This window comes from Ruditapes philippinarum, unplaced genomic scaffold, assembly GCF_026571515.1.
Source record: "Ruditapes philippinarum isolate M1 unplaced genomic scaffold, ASM2657151v2 ctg135_1_1_1_1, whole genome shotgun sequence".
NCBI classification, from domain to species: domain Eukaryota; kingdom Metazoa; phylum Mollusca; class Bivalvia; order Venerida; family Veneridae; genus Ruditapes; species Ruditapes philippinarum.
This window is the reverse complement of record NW_026862663.1, coordinates 616,763-632,536: the sequence shown is the minus strand read 5'-3', so window position 1 is coordinate 632,536 and position 15,774 is coordinate 616,763. Positions and strand designations below refer to the sequence as shown.

Sequence of the window (15,774 nt, the reverse complement as noted above, 5' to 3'; positions counted from 1 at the left end):
AACATTATGAGCAGTTGACATTATAAGTAATGGACACTATGTGTTGTTGTCACTTTAGGACACTACGAGAGGTTGACATTATGAGAAGTTTGAAGAATACAAAGACACTGTATTTATATAGACAATATTTTAATTAGGTTCTTCTGGTTTTGAACTTCATCAGGATCTGAGAAGTTGAAAAATATGAGAAGTACATGTCAAATGCAGTCGTCACTTATGAACCGTTAATAATGTGAGCAGTTGACAGTATACAAGCAGTTGACATTACAAGCATTGCCTCAGATGAAAATACTTTAACATGATAAACGTTTTAAACAAGTACAGTTACAACAAAAATACATGGAAGCTTGAAGAATGTAATCAAGAAATGATCAGTGAAGAACATGGATGGATCTGACAGTTGTAGATACAGTTCATTTACAAAGTTGCACAGTCATGCAGTTTATCTAAATGATACAAGTAGGCAACAGGTACAGCAGGTTCAATGTTTTTAAAAGATGGTCCAGATAAAACTATACTAGAAGAAATTCAGACTGATCTACAATCAGTATTGCTCATAGACATTACGAAAACAAAATCAAGTGTTTCTACACTGGAGTTTCTAAATACAGAAAAAGTTGTGTGTTTTTTTTCTCTAATCAGCATTTCCCCATCCCACCCTGGCCTTCTCATACAATATACATTTTTAAGTTTTTAACTATTTGATCAACATTTGATTTCTATTCTAGCCTCTTACATTTCTAGCTGAAAAAGAAAGATTTACTTAGGAATTGGAAGAATAAACTTTATTTTACCATCATAAAATTGAGCATTTTAAAAAAAATATAAATGTGTTGCAAAATCTGATTTTTTAAGGTTTAGTTATGATTGACTCGATCAGCATTTTATCTGACTTTCTTTAACAATGTTTATACATGTTTTGTACAAGGAAGTTATTTATATCCCAGAATTCACCTTGATATACAATTAAATGCTTGAATAGAATGTATAAACATCATCTCAGGTAATTAAGAAATCATAGCATAGTTGCCATACCATGCCAGTAGCTGACCAAAGACATTGTACAGCTGCTTTTTGTTATGTTTATGTTCCCACCATTAACCTATTATACATACATTCACCGGGTATTCCTCAACATATACCTTCCTACCTATACCATTCAGGTAATAATATTGCTATAATATTGGTACTCAAGAACTGGTCAAGCTCAAATATTTGCAAATAATTACCCTGCCAGAATAGAAAAATGTGTGTTACATGTGGAATTTTATGAGCGCTATTAAACCCATGGAGTTAAACTTAATGAAAGCACTACTTAGAACTATTTTTTTAACGGCAATTAATATTTAGCCTGCTGGCGGTAACTGAGTCTACCCATGCAGCCAGTGCAGACTCGTGTCAGATGGCACATTCATGCCATCTGATTATGGTCTTCAACGTTAGCTATTAAAACAGTACATACTTTGAAAATTGCCCTAAAAATGATGAATTGTTTTGTCCAGATTGAAAGATGGACAAGTGAATGTAAGCAAGTTTTGGGTAAAGCTGGGACATAGTATAACAGGACAGGCAATATCGACTATATCTAGTAGGTAGTTCCTTATTATATGCTATGTCCCAGGGTTTAGAAGGTGGCATTCTGGCAACCCAGTTTAGTACGGAATACCGTTAGGGCCATCGTGTTTATACGTTAAAATACTGAGGGCGACAATGCGAACATTATCCCTCTGTCGTGATCGTACTATCGCGTTATCGCACTCTCGTCATCGCATTGTCGCACTCTCGCCATCCCATTGTCGCACTCTCACCATCGCACTCTCGTCATCACACTGTCGCACTCTCGCCATGGCACTCTCGCATTGTCATCATCGCACTGTCGCATTGTCGTCATCGCACTGTCGCACTCTCGCATTGTCGCCCTCTGTATTTTAACGTATAACCATGATGGCCCTAATGGTATTCCGTAGTTTAGTAATAAATATTTCTAGTCCTCCAATGAGCCAAACTTTCAAATATTCCTCATAGAATATAATATTATAACAACAATTAGCCCATTCATACATCTCACAAAATCATAAGAATCTTAATTACCGCCCTTTTAAGTTCAAAGATTGTATCAACAGGTCTCCATTTAGCTATTTATTAGGTCTATTATGACAATTCTTAACACAAAAATCTTTCTTTACATTAATTATATTGTGTAATAACCCGAGTTTCAATTCAAAAAGCAGAATTGTCAAACTAAGAAGATGAGTAAGGATATTAATTAAAAAAAATGGAAATACATTCTAGGATGTTATATTTTTTGTGGAAATTTTTTAAGTTTTTGTAGAAACAAGTGCAAGTTTGTCTTGCATAAATTATTATTGCGTAATAGCAAAAATAAGAACAGTGATAAAAACATTAATTATTCATTATTTCATCAAAAAAGAAAAGAAATTGGCACTTTATCTGAGATTTTTTTCAGGTATGCTCAGTAACAAGAGGGAAAAAACATTTGTTAAGTTCCTGTTACCACACTCAAGGTCTAGTATTTAGAAAGTTCTTTGTTTTACAAAGAAATTCTACCTTAGTAACACATAACTGTGGTTAGTAATGCATCTATTTTATGATTATGATAGGAAAAAAACAGCATGTTAATAATATGAGAAAAGTATATATGATGATCTCATATAGACAACTTGTACCAAATCAACCACCTGTCAGTCAGTCCATGTATTATGGCACAAATTATGATTATAGCCATTAAAACCAGCATGTCTATTGTTTATCTTATCTTTATGCAAACAATTAATTAATTACAGGAAACAGACACAACAATAAAACTTCATACCAGCACTAACTGACCTTTACTGTTACAGTAGTCTGCTCAAATTTTGGTAGAACTGAAGTTTTTTTTAGCACTAGCACCAAGGACAATATAACTTGCCTATATATTAAACCACCACTGTAAAGCCCAAGCACTGGTAGCACAATCTGACCTGACCCAAGACTGTACTGTTGCTTAACTCTCAGTTTTATCATTTTGATAGCCTTTTTACAATAAACAAATTTGAATTCAAAGCAAGTTTGTGACACAGTCCATGATTGAGCAGGTAAAGTTTTTGACATAGTCCATGATTTAGCAGGGTAAGTTTGTGACACAGTCTATGATTTAGCAGGGTAAGTTTGTGACACAGTCCATGATTTAGCAGGGTAAGTTTGTGACACAGTCCATGATTTAGCAAGGTAAGTTTGTGAAACAGTCCATGATTTAGCAGGGTAAGTTTGTGACACAGTCTATGATTTAGCAGGGTAAGTTTGTGACATAGTCCATGATTTAGCAAGGTAAGTTTGTGAAACAGTCCATGATTTAGCAGGGTAAGTTTGTGACACAGTCTATGATTTAGCAAGGTAAGTTTGTGAAACAGTCCATGATTTAGCAGGGTAAGTTTGTGACACAGTCCATTATTTAGCAGGTAAGTTTGTGACACAGTCTATGGTTTAGAAGGGTAAATTTGTGACACAGTCCATGATTTAGCAGGGTAAGTTTGAGACACAGTCCATGATTTAGCAGGACAAGTTTGTGATACAGTCCATGATAAAGCAGACAGTCCATGGTGTAGCAGGGTAAGTTTGTGACACAGTCTATGATTTAGCAGGGTAAGTTTGTGACACAGTCCATGATTTAGCAGGAAAAGTTTCTGACACAGTCCAATATTTAGCAGGGCAACAGATATGATTTAGTGTTCACTTACCGGTAATTCATAGGAAAATTCTTGTTATTAATACAATAAAATATAATGAGCAATGTGGTTTATGGTTGACCTGGATGATTCTTACACAGAAAATCTAGAGAGATTTGTACTATTAAGGTTTAAGAAACTACTCCTGTATGACTAAATGTTATGAATCTATCAAACTCAAATATCAGTAAACAGTCAATTAAAACAAAATGAAGAGGGTAAAAAATTGCAACATTTATCTGAATGCAGAGGAGGATAGGCCTGCTTGAAGAAAAATCCCCTCCCACTCCAACAGCTTATGTTGATGTCTTAAATATGCATTTTGATAGATCTAATATTTTCAATAAATTTAATTTTTTAATTGTTGAAAATCTAGTTTAAAACTGGGCTGTCATTTTGAAAGCTCAGAGTTACTTCCCTTTATTGATACAAAAAAAACAGTATCAGTATTTTTTTTTTTTTTTTTTTTTTTTTTTTTTTTTTTATTGTCCTCGTCATATGATGCTGAAGGGTCGAGGGCATCCCAAACAGCATCTTACAATGTCATTTCATGTATAATTATAAACTGTATACAATGACAAGAAACAATAATATAAGATACATGTATATAGGAAAGTTACTTAATAGCTATAATACTAAACCAAAAAAAAAACAACAAAAACACAAAAACAAAAACTTGCCCACCTTTGTTACATGAACCATTGGTAGAATTTTCTTTGCTAAAAAGAAAAATATTTAAATATAAACTTAATCTGAGGCGTCCTGAAAATATTTTTGACCAGTTTCCATTCTTTTTCAAAATCTGATAATGTATTTCTTTTGAAAGCTATATTTCTGTTTAAATTGTATTGAAATTGAAGAAAAAATTTCAGTCTAGGGAATGTCAAAGTTCCATTTAAAAATCTACTTTGAAAAATGAACTGTTTTATTAATAGTAATGTATTATACAGTGGTATATTGTTTGTACCTAGGATAGTTGTTCTTTCATTCACTTGGAATTGTACATTATTTCTTTCACATACTAATTTTACCTCATTGAGAAGCCTAGATGTATGAACACATGACCAAAAGAGATGCTCAATGCTTTCATTTTCTACATTACAATAAGAAAAAAGTGGGGAGTCTTTCAGTTTTAGTTTGAAAAGGTACTCATTTACTGGTAATATTCTATGTAGTATTCTAAATTGTAGCCATTGTGCACTAGTATTTTTAGTGTTGTTAAAGGGCAAACTATAATAAGATTTCCATTTGGTTTGTTCAACTGAAAATCAGTATTTTTATCTTAAAAAAAAAAGCTGCCTTTTTCCTATTGTTTGTTTAAGTTAAGCCCAAGGTGTAATCATAACATCAAACCATATGTATCAAGTTCTATGTATAAAATACATCTTAATGAAATCTTATAAGTAAAACTTACCAAACGTAAAATTATCTAACTTAGGACTGAACAGATATTGTCACTGACTAATAGAATGTTGTAAAAACCATAACTCAAATTTATAAATTTCTTGTGAAATGCAAAGGTGAGCTATATACCCTTTATTTGCCATAAATAAGAAATTATCATTGATTTTCATAACAAAAATACCTAGTGTAATACCTATGAGATATAGTCACATACATTTTGGTTTAATGAGAAGACCTAATTTAAATACAGAAAATTGTGGGAGTGTAAATAATGTTGTATGCCACATAATGAATTTGCTATGAATGACCTAACTTGCCCTTAATTTACATAATTCATTCATGGTCACAGAATATCTGACATCCTGAAAAATTGATAGACCCTTTACAATGATACCCATCATAGTATACTAATGTTTAATGTATTAACCCTTCACCTTCTAAATACCTTATATGGACAATCTAGACAAAACCAGATATCATTTTTAGGGAAAATTTCACTGACTGAATAAGCAAACAGTGCTGACTAAGATTTGTCGGCACTCGTCACACGTTTTTTAAGCTTTAAGAAATGACAGACGATAAATGAAGTTTAATTGACAGAACAGAATTTCAGATATTAACTTATCTATATTATTTTGAATCAGTATAAAGAACATGTGTTGTAATATGTGTGCTCTATCTCTATATTGTACTTAATTAAGAATTAAATAACCTGCAAACTTTAAACTCTATAAAATACTTATGAACACAGACCATTCTTTTCTGCAGGTCTCAGATCTTTATGAAATGATATAAATATTGTAACCCTTAAAGTTACACTATGAAGTCCAGTAGAGACAACTTAATGTTAAAACAAATTTATTGTGCATCAATCAAATTATTTTTTGATAAAAGAACAATGAACATGCATTGTTTTTCATACATCAAAGGAAGTAAAAAGAACGTTTTGTTTCAAAGAGTGCAATTAGGTAGATAGTTTATGACTGCTTCAGTTCATGAAAAATCTCTTTAATGACAAGTTGGGTAAGATATGTCTCTTTTGTGACCCTTTAATAAGATGAGGTCAGTTGTTTGTGTCATATACCACAGTAATATATGACATTTCAAGGCAAAAAGAGAATATATTAACTGAATTTACTACAGGATATCAGGGGCAATCAGATGAAACTGGAGAAAGAAACAATTTTGATTCCAATTGACATCAATCAGTATAAACCCTGCACTACTTAGATAAGACCAGTTCCTTTTTGTAAAGGAATCAATTTATGCAAATAACCTACTTTTTTATTTTAATATTACCCAGTGTCCTTATTCACAATACATTTATATTTGTAAAAAAACAATTTCAGGGTTTTTGAAACCTTCATTTTATATTTCTTACTGTAGAATATCTTACTATCTAAAGAAATCATTTAGATCAGACTTCATCATTATCTTAAGAGAGGATTTTATCTTCATAGTTTTCAAGATGGTTTCAAGTACAATATCTATTTTTAATGCAGTAAAATTTGTCACCTTGTTTAATGTCCCAGTATAGCTCAATCATAAGACCTGCACAGTGGAAACACCTTAGACACTTAATTGGCAGCAAATTATACATAAATCCTTTGAACCATTCCAAAAAGAAATTTTCGTTAAATAATCTGTTATTTGTAATATTTTAATATTTCATGACATCACAATCTGTAAATTGAAAATTTAAAATCAATATTTTTAATGGTTCCCATCCTTGTTCTGATAAAACATGTAAATCACCTGACTTGAACAATAATAATATCCAACATCCCTTCATTACAAATATATAATCAGTGTTGCTTTCTTCTTTTCGTTTTAAAGTCAAATATTTTTTAATGTATTCAAGACATAGCCAAAAGGTATACAAATAAAAACATTTAAAGTAATGATTAATTTATTGTCTAACAATTTCCAGTACAAACATGAAAAGATGTAACAATTGTTTACATGTAATTGTCTCGACTGGATATATGTTATCAAAGTAAGCAATTTGTATCAGCTTAAAACTCCTACACATAAACTATAAATTGTTTGACAAACATTTGTCAAACCTTTCAAAGAACTCTAGTAGAAAATTATTGTAACTTCCTTAAACTATATTTTGTTATTTAAGTTCAAGTATTCTGTAAAATAAAGCACACAACCTCGTGACCACTATCCCCAGAGAATAGCAGGAACTTTGACTTTTGTACCTAAACTGCTTGTAGCCCTTCCTCCACTAAATTTCTGGCGAAAAACAAAAAGCACACTGTAGAACAATAAAGGTAAGACATTGCTTATTTCTCCTGTACTAATCCTAGGAAGGAGGTTAGGGACTGAATGGTGCACAAGTTACAACTACAAGGTTGTACTGAATCAAGACCCCTAAACCTTCACTTGTCTTTGGCCAATTGTTGGTCAGGACCCTAAACCTTCACTTGTCTTTGGCTTTTGGCTGGCCAGGACCCCTAAACATGCACTTGTCTTTGGCTTTTGGCTGGTCAGGACCCCTAAACCTTCACTTGTCTTTAGCCTATGGCTGGTCAGGACCCCTAAACATTCACTTGTCTTTGGCTTTTGGCTGGTCAGGACCCCTAAACCTTCACTTGTCTTTAGCCTATGACTGGTCAGGACCCCTAAACCTTCACTTGTCTTTGGCCTATGGCTGGTCAGGACCCCTAAACCTTCACTTGTCTTTGGCCTACGGCTGGTCAAGACCCCTAAACCTTCACTTGTCTTGGCCTATGGCTGGTCAGAACCCCTAAACCTTCACTTGTCTTTGGCCTATGGCTGGTCAGGACCCCTAAACCTTCACTTGTCTTTAGCCTATGGCTGGTCAGGACCCCTAAACATTCACTTGTCTTTGGCTTTTGGCTGGTCAGGACCCCTAAACCTTCACTTGTCTTTAGCCTATGGCTGGTCAGGACCCCTAAACATTCATTTGTCTTTGGCTTTTGGCTGGTCAGGACCCAAAACCTTCACTTGTCTTTAGCCTATGACTGGTCAGGACCCCTAAACCTTCACTTGTCTTTGGCCTATGGCTGGTCAGGACACCTAAACCTTCACTTGTCTTTGGCCTACAGCTGGTCAAGACCCCTAAACCTTCACTTGTCTTTGACCTATGGCTGTCAGGACCCCTAAACCTTCACTTGTCTTTGGCCTATGGCTGGTCAGGACCCCTAAACCTTCACTTGTCTTTGGCCTATGGCTGGTCAGGACCCCTAAACCTCCACTTGTCTTTGGCCTATGGCTGGTCAGGATCCCTAACCCTTCACTTGTCTTTGGCCTATGGCTGGTCAGGACCCCTAAACCTTCACTTGTCTTTGGCCTATGGCTGGTCAGGGCCCCTATACCTTCACTTATCTTTAGCCTATGGCTGGTCAGGACCCCTAAACCTTCACTTGTCTTTGGCCTATGGCTGGTCAGGACCCCTAAACATTCACTTGTCTTTGGCCTATGGCTGGTCAGGACCCCTAAACCTTCACTTGTCTTTGGCCTATGGCTGGTCAGGACCCCTAAACCTTCACTTGTCTTTGGCCTATGGCTAGTCAGGACCCCTAAACCTTCACTTGTATTTGGCCTACTGCTGGTCAGGACCCCTAAACCATCACTTGTCTTTGGCCTACGGCTTGTCAGGACCCCTAAACAAAACTTTACTTGCCTTTGGCCTATGGCTATCCTCAAAGTTTTAACGTTCAAAGATTAAAGTTATTGCCCTTTAATTTCTATATTTCTACAAAATAATTTGGCTCTTGTTATTTGGCTACATGCATATATTATTTTCAGTCAATAAACAGTATCAAACCTGGTCAGCCACACAAATTTCAAAAGATTAATCCCTGTCTAATTATTTGATATCTAGAAAATATTTAGGCTATACAATTAGAAACAATAGGTATATGATCAAAATCACAAATGTTTCAACTATTTGCATTTTTTTATCATCATAACATAAAGAATGTTGTGATAGCCAATTTAGCAGAATTATGTTTACCACAATAAATGGATGAAACATTGGACAGCCTTATATGACATACTAATGAGTGACAACAGCCACCAGATTGTCATTGATAGAAATTATATCATCATCATCATCTGTATAAATTATGTGGGGAAAAATGCAAATTGTTTATATTATATATTGGTATATGTTTACAGTGTAAGAGTTATTTGCCTTTGCTAAAGTAAAATTAAGTACTTTTGAAGCTTAATACTTATATTCAGCCAATTGACACATCATTCAGCATGACAAAATCATGGATTTGGAAAAATACTATTTTTGACTGGAATGGGATTCATAGAACAGCATACTTTGTAAAACAAAAGGTTGCATGAGTTACCCTAACTCTTCAACAACTTGGTTTCCATTAAATATATATTTAACATTGAAAGAAGTCTGTCAATAATCAATGAAAAAAACAACTCAATATTTTCTTGAATTTTCTATCATCTTCGATATGATCAGTAATGTTAAAACACTTTCCTGTAACATCGAAAATACTGCTTTAATTTCATCGCATTCATTAAAACCAACTGCTACAGTCCATGTTAAAATGCAAAACACATACTGAACTTGAAGAAAAAAAAAGATTAGAATTCATTATCAAACCTTGTTGCAGTCCACTATTTAATTAATTAAACCATCAGAATCTTTAACAATGTTGGTTAATATAACACTTTCTTTAACAATTACCCAGAAGCTATTTATTTAACCAATTAAGTATACACCTTTGAAGCAATTTGACCATTGAGCATGGTTTTACATCAAATATTTGTGCCCTGATAGGACTACTGGTAGAAAGTTTAGTCTGTAAATAGCTTTTATGATAATCCTTTCATTATGTCAGCATTTATCAAACTGTTCACTAATTTATACCCATTTAATTCAATGATAAAATAGATTTGTAATGAGTCAAACATGTTTAGTTTATATATACACTAGCCATTTATGGACAAGTACTTGTTCTTAACATAATTATGAACATGAAGATTTGCTTTCAGTTGACAAAAAAATGTAAATTACAGACTGAAACAGCTACTGTAGCTTAAAGTAACAAGAGCACCCCTAGGCGGAGCATTATATGCCCGAAAGTGATTTTTTTTCCCGTAAAGATGAAGCATTTGTAAGACATGGAAATTAAATTAAGTATTACCTCCTTCAAATAACAATCCTCCTATGAAGTTTGAATATTGTGGGCCAAATGAAACTTAAGTTATGCTCTGGAAACTGTTTTCAGTTTTAAGGTAATAGTGACCTTGACCTTTGACCTTGTAACTCCAAAAAACCATAGGGGTCTTCTACCCAATATGGACAATCATCCTATGAAGTTTGAATATTGTGGGCCGAATGGAACTTAAGTTATGCCCCGGAAACTGTTTTCAGTTTTAAAGTAATAGTGATCTTGACCTTTGACCTTGTGACCCCAAAATCAATAGGGGTCTTCTACCCAATATGGACAATCATCCTATGAAGTTTGAATATTGTGGGCTAAATGGAAATTAAGTTATGCTCCGGAAACCAAATTGCTAACAAACAGACGGACACACGGAAGCCAGTGGGCATAACATACTATGCTTGAAATTCTTTCGGGCATATAAAAAGAGATTTTGAGATTGGTTGAAAGAATAAGAGTTATTTAAGTTATGTCAAAGATTAATACTTACTTATCCTTGAAGTAACAACAACATGACAAATACAACCCATTACAGTAACATAATTTACATTAACATGTTCCATTCAAGTAATTTAAACTTCCATTTAGTTCCTAATTAAAGAGCTATTTTTTATACCATTACTTACTTTTTGTAGATTTTATGAAAAGTTCTGCTGGCATGAAATACATTATGTTATGATTATGCCATAACTTTAGAAAGCTTTTTGTTTTGACACTAGCTGTCATGACAAAAAATTTCTCCATATGTTATAAGCATTACGAGTTATTAATTGAGAACATTAATTGTTGTCTAAATACTCACTCTCTGACAACAAGAAGATTTACTCTCCTTTATTAATGTTCAACAAAGTTCAAGATTTATTGTACAGTTTAATAAATCAAGAATACTGGGAACATATTATTAATAACTACTCCCTGGCTGACACAATTAGTTCATCATTTAAAGGAGCTCCAGTGAGGTCAAAAAGCCTTAAAACATTAAATTTGAAATACTTGCATAGATCAAGTGATGCACATGAAATAGAAAAATCAGTAAAAGATAAAAAAAAAAGAATATACTCCAGTTAAAATAAATTAAAAATCAATTTTATTGCATGATTTTAGCCCAATATGAGTTAAAAGTTTTGCAATACTTTTCATTTTTTCGGTCATTTTGCACAAAAGAAATAATTATTCTGGGAAAAAAGAGTTAGGGAATGACCTGAAATTTTGCATACAAGTTAATAATCCAGACCTACATTTAATGGTTATAAGTCTTGAAAAAAATTTAAGTCCCTTCATGTCAAAAAAATTCGGTTGAGTCCCTTTAAACTACATCATGATGAACAACAGTGCAAGCAAAAATTGCTACAAAAAGTAAAAATATTAAAAAAATATTGATACTTTAAGGGCCATTACTCTAATATATCTGGAATATTTCAACTGCATATTGAACCAAAATATGTAAGAATTATCCTTACTAGCAAAATTATCAAGAAAATGAATCACTTGAACCCAATTGTTACAAAACAGTCTCATTAAGCCACCACCCTAATAACTGGTTCAAGGGCTGTAACTCCGCTTGACTCAGGTTATTGTTGAGAATATTTTCTAGAATGAATTTGTAACTATAATTGCCATTACAGTCTGGATAGTTATTGTTACGCTAACAAACTTTAAATGAGAACAATTATAAAAAGATAGATCAAAGTTGCCAGTTCTTTAGTTTGTTAATCTCTGTAATGAACAACCAAAATGTAATATTTGTTATTCTTTTTTATTTTTTTTATTTTTATTTTTTTGTTGGGTTTTACATGACACCAACACAGTATAGGTCATATGGCGACTTTCCAGCTTTACTGGTGGAGGTAGACCTCAAATGCCCTTAAGTACATTATTTCAGGCACAAACAGTTCCTGAGTAAAACCACCAACATCAGAAATATCTGTACAATGTAATATTCTGAAAATGAATAACATAATGTTGATTTGTGGATTTAAAGTATCAAATTAATCTATTAAATAAGAATATTAAAACATACCAACTCACCACATTTAACCTTAAACAGAGAAAAATAAGACTCACCATAAAATTGAAAGTTTATTCCATCAAAATCCATGTCACAAATGACTGTTACAATTACATACAATTGTCTTTATTTTCAATTACAAAGTACTGTCACATAATAACAAGTAAGATGACAGGATGCTGGTCTAAATTAGGGGAGAAAAAATCCGCAAAAATATCCAGCAGTTGTAATAAAACGCAACACTGACTACAGAGACGCCATGTTATTATGTATAACTTGTTACTTTTTATTGTTTTATTTGAAAAAAAAAAACAACAAAAAATGCCTGTATTAAAAAGTTTTAATTTCTTTATCTAATTATTTTTTTGGTCTAAATGTACTCATATAGAATATCATTATTCAAATATTTTGAGGCTGTACTCACATCCTTATTGTGATAGGTTTAGTGAACATCCACAGGGGAGACATAATGTAACTGGACAGATATATATGTCCTCCAACATGTGCGATGGTCGAGAATTAATTAAGGTAACAATAAACTGTACAGGTAGAGGGGAGATATACAGTATCGCAGGTGATGTGACACTGGTCATAGGAAACATTATATATACAAAATTTGCCACAGATATTTTGTTGACCACATTTGGTAGAGGGATTACAATCTCATATGCTAATTTTATACCATTGATTGTTTAGTGACTGCTGTCACAAATACATATAAACATTATAAAATGGAAAGAAAACAACTTTTTACTTTACGGCATTGTTGTTCTCATAATGTTACATATACTATGTTTATAGTTGTGACAGAAAAATGGTATTACATCAACAAACAAAAAAATAATTGAATTGACCACTACTAAAGGAAGAGTAATGGTGAACTATAAAGATACATGTTGTATATAATAATTGCGACAGTTATTGGCATGTCATTGTTACCTAGTCATCAGATATAAGTGTCCTGCACTGTAATATAATGTCTAATTGACAAGGAATAGCTTTGTTTTAATTTATGTGAGGGCCAAATTGTAGGAGTGTCTAGAGGCATTTCCCAAAAATTTTTTGCCGGTCTGCCCTTGTTTAATGATGGCACACAGGTTTTTGTAATTTGCTGCTTATTATCTACATTCTCTAATAGGAAATGTATATAATGTTGATCACATTAAATTATAATATCACAAAAAGTTGAATATTTTATGAATGCCCAAATACTGCATATAATGAATACCTTTTTTTCCTCAAAAGACAAAAGAGCAGCATGAAGTATGAATTTACTGAATAATATACACTTTTTTCAATATAAAGCATGCCCATAACCTTGCAACATCTGTACATCTGTTTCAAAAAATATATTTCTGGCAATAAACATTTTAAACATATATCAGGACCATCATGGAAAAAGAATCTGCACACAAACAACATAAAGGGTCATACAAAAAGGTAAGTTACAGGAAACTTAACTGAGCATTAGTTTATAATCAGATTTCGGACATATCTTTTAGCCATTAAAAAATGCCTTTTGCGGTGTTATCTTAATTTTTAAATTTGAGGTTTAAGCATTTGGTTATTGGTAAATAATTTTTTTTTTTGAAAACCATTTGAAGTCATTTATTTACCATTTTATTTTCTCTTTGGAATTAGCAATAAAATGCTGTTTAAAATCTATTAAATTTCCATTGTTATTTGCACAATCTGTCTAAAATAGATAAATGTCCAACATTGTCACAGATAAATTTAGCCTCACCAGAGAATCAAACCAGCCATGCTCTTTCTATTGAGCTAAGCATGCAGTATTTAATGCCATTTCAGTTCTCTTTGTTTTTGAATTAACATGGATAGTTATATTGCAGGAGGTTATTAAAACCTTTTTAGTTACTGAGTCAGAGCTGTGATTTTTCATTTCCTGAAGCTTACTTCAACAATATATTGAAATTCTGTTTTATAATTTTGCTGCCAAACATAAAGCTTTATTCCTATGCTTTTATTTTTGTGTTTGTAGTTCAGATTCTTTGATTAATAGAAATGAGAGCATAATATTCAATTTACTCATGATTTGATCTGATAGAACTATCTTGATTTGATCAAAAGAACTATCTTTTCTGAGGTAGACTTATTGGAGAGGCTGTAGAGAGGTGTTTTGCTGCAAGGAAACTTGACATATTGTTCACTATATGGTTCACTTTAAAGGAAGAGTTTAAATCCCTAATACCCTTGGTTTTTGACACTTATTGTTTCTTTGTATTAACCTTTTCCCTTATATAAACGTGTTTCGACGGCTTTTTGACCCCCCCCCCCTTTTTGAGGCCTCAAACAGTGAAAAAATGCCCTATTTAGGCCCCAAACACTGTTTTTCGTTTGAGAAATGTTGTTAAAAAAATTGACCATTTTTTCGGCGCCGTCCCCCATCCAATATATTACATCAGGGGTTGCCAAGAGGGGGATGTGCCCCCTTCTGTTTGGGGGGTTTGAAGGGGGCGGAGTCCCCCTCATCGCCAAGAAAAATTTTGGACTTGTGAGAGGCTTTAAATGAGCCCAGGTCGATCATAAGATAACTTGTAACCAACGCTGAAAAGCCTTTTTGACTCTATCTCTATCCCTTGAGAAGTTGCAGCACTTTGAAATAAATTTTGATGGAAAAAATCGGAGGCAAAAAAGTGATTTTTGGCAATTTTGAGATGTCCCCTCGTTGCCATTGGTAACAGGAAATTTAAGACTGAGCATATCGTTACAAAGGCAATGGTCCAGTCAACATTTGTGCCAAGTTTGATTAGTATTGAAGCATTTTTTCATAGTTTCATAGCAGTTTGAACTTGTTGAGAGGAGGCTTTTCAGTGAAAATGGCCATTTTTTCACAATATGCTCATGGGGGAAAGGGTTAACTAAAAAAATTATAAATGTTACAAAACAATGATTTTTCACCAAAATTAGGTAAAAAGACCAAATGTTAACATGGAAGAAAAAAACTAGATTTTGGGTGTGTTCCAAGGTTTTTTTCATCATTTTTTGTTAACCTTTTCCCTTATATAAGCGTGTTTCGACGGCTTTTTGACCCCCCCCCCTTTTTGAGGCCTCAAACAGTGAAAAAATGCCCTATTTAGGCCCAAACACTGTTTTTCGTTTGAGAAATGTTGTTTAAAAAAATTGACCATTTTTTCGGCGCCGTCCCCCATCCAAATATTACATCAGGGGGTTGCCAGAAGGGGGATGTGCCCCCTTCTGTTTGGGGGGTTTGAAGGGGGGCGGAGTCCCCCTCATCGCCAAGAAAATTTTGGACTTGTGAGAGGCTTTAAATGAGCCCAGGTCGATCATAAGATAACGTGTAACCAACGCTGAAAAGCCTTTGACTCTATCTCTATCCCTTGAGAAGTTGCAGCACTTTGAAATAAATTTTGATGGAAAAAATCGAGGCAAAAAAGTGATTTTTGGCAATTTTGAGATGTCCCCTCGTTGCCATGGTAACAGGAAATTT

General features: G+C 33.4%; 1 protein-coding gene across 11 annotated transcripts in view; it reads right to left on the bottom strand.

Moving 5' to 3' along the window:
* LOC132719793 (uncharacterized) overlaps positions 1–15,774 on the bottom strand; it is a 118,156-nt gene that overhangs the window by 31,023 nt on the left and 71,359 nt on the right. The window contains exon 1 of one of the 11 annotated variants that reach the window (XM_060703691.1): positions 374–384. The exons of the other annotated variants lie outside the window; for them this stretch is intronic. The gene's annotated coding sequence lies outside the window, so the exon portion shown is untranslated. Of the gene's footprint in view, positions 1–373; positions 385–15,774 lie in introns of those variants that run through there. 11 annotated transcript variants of the gene reach the window in all.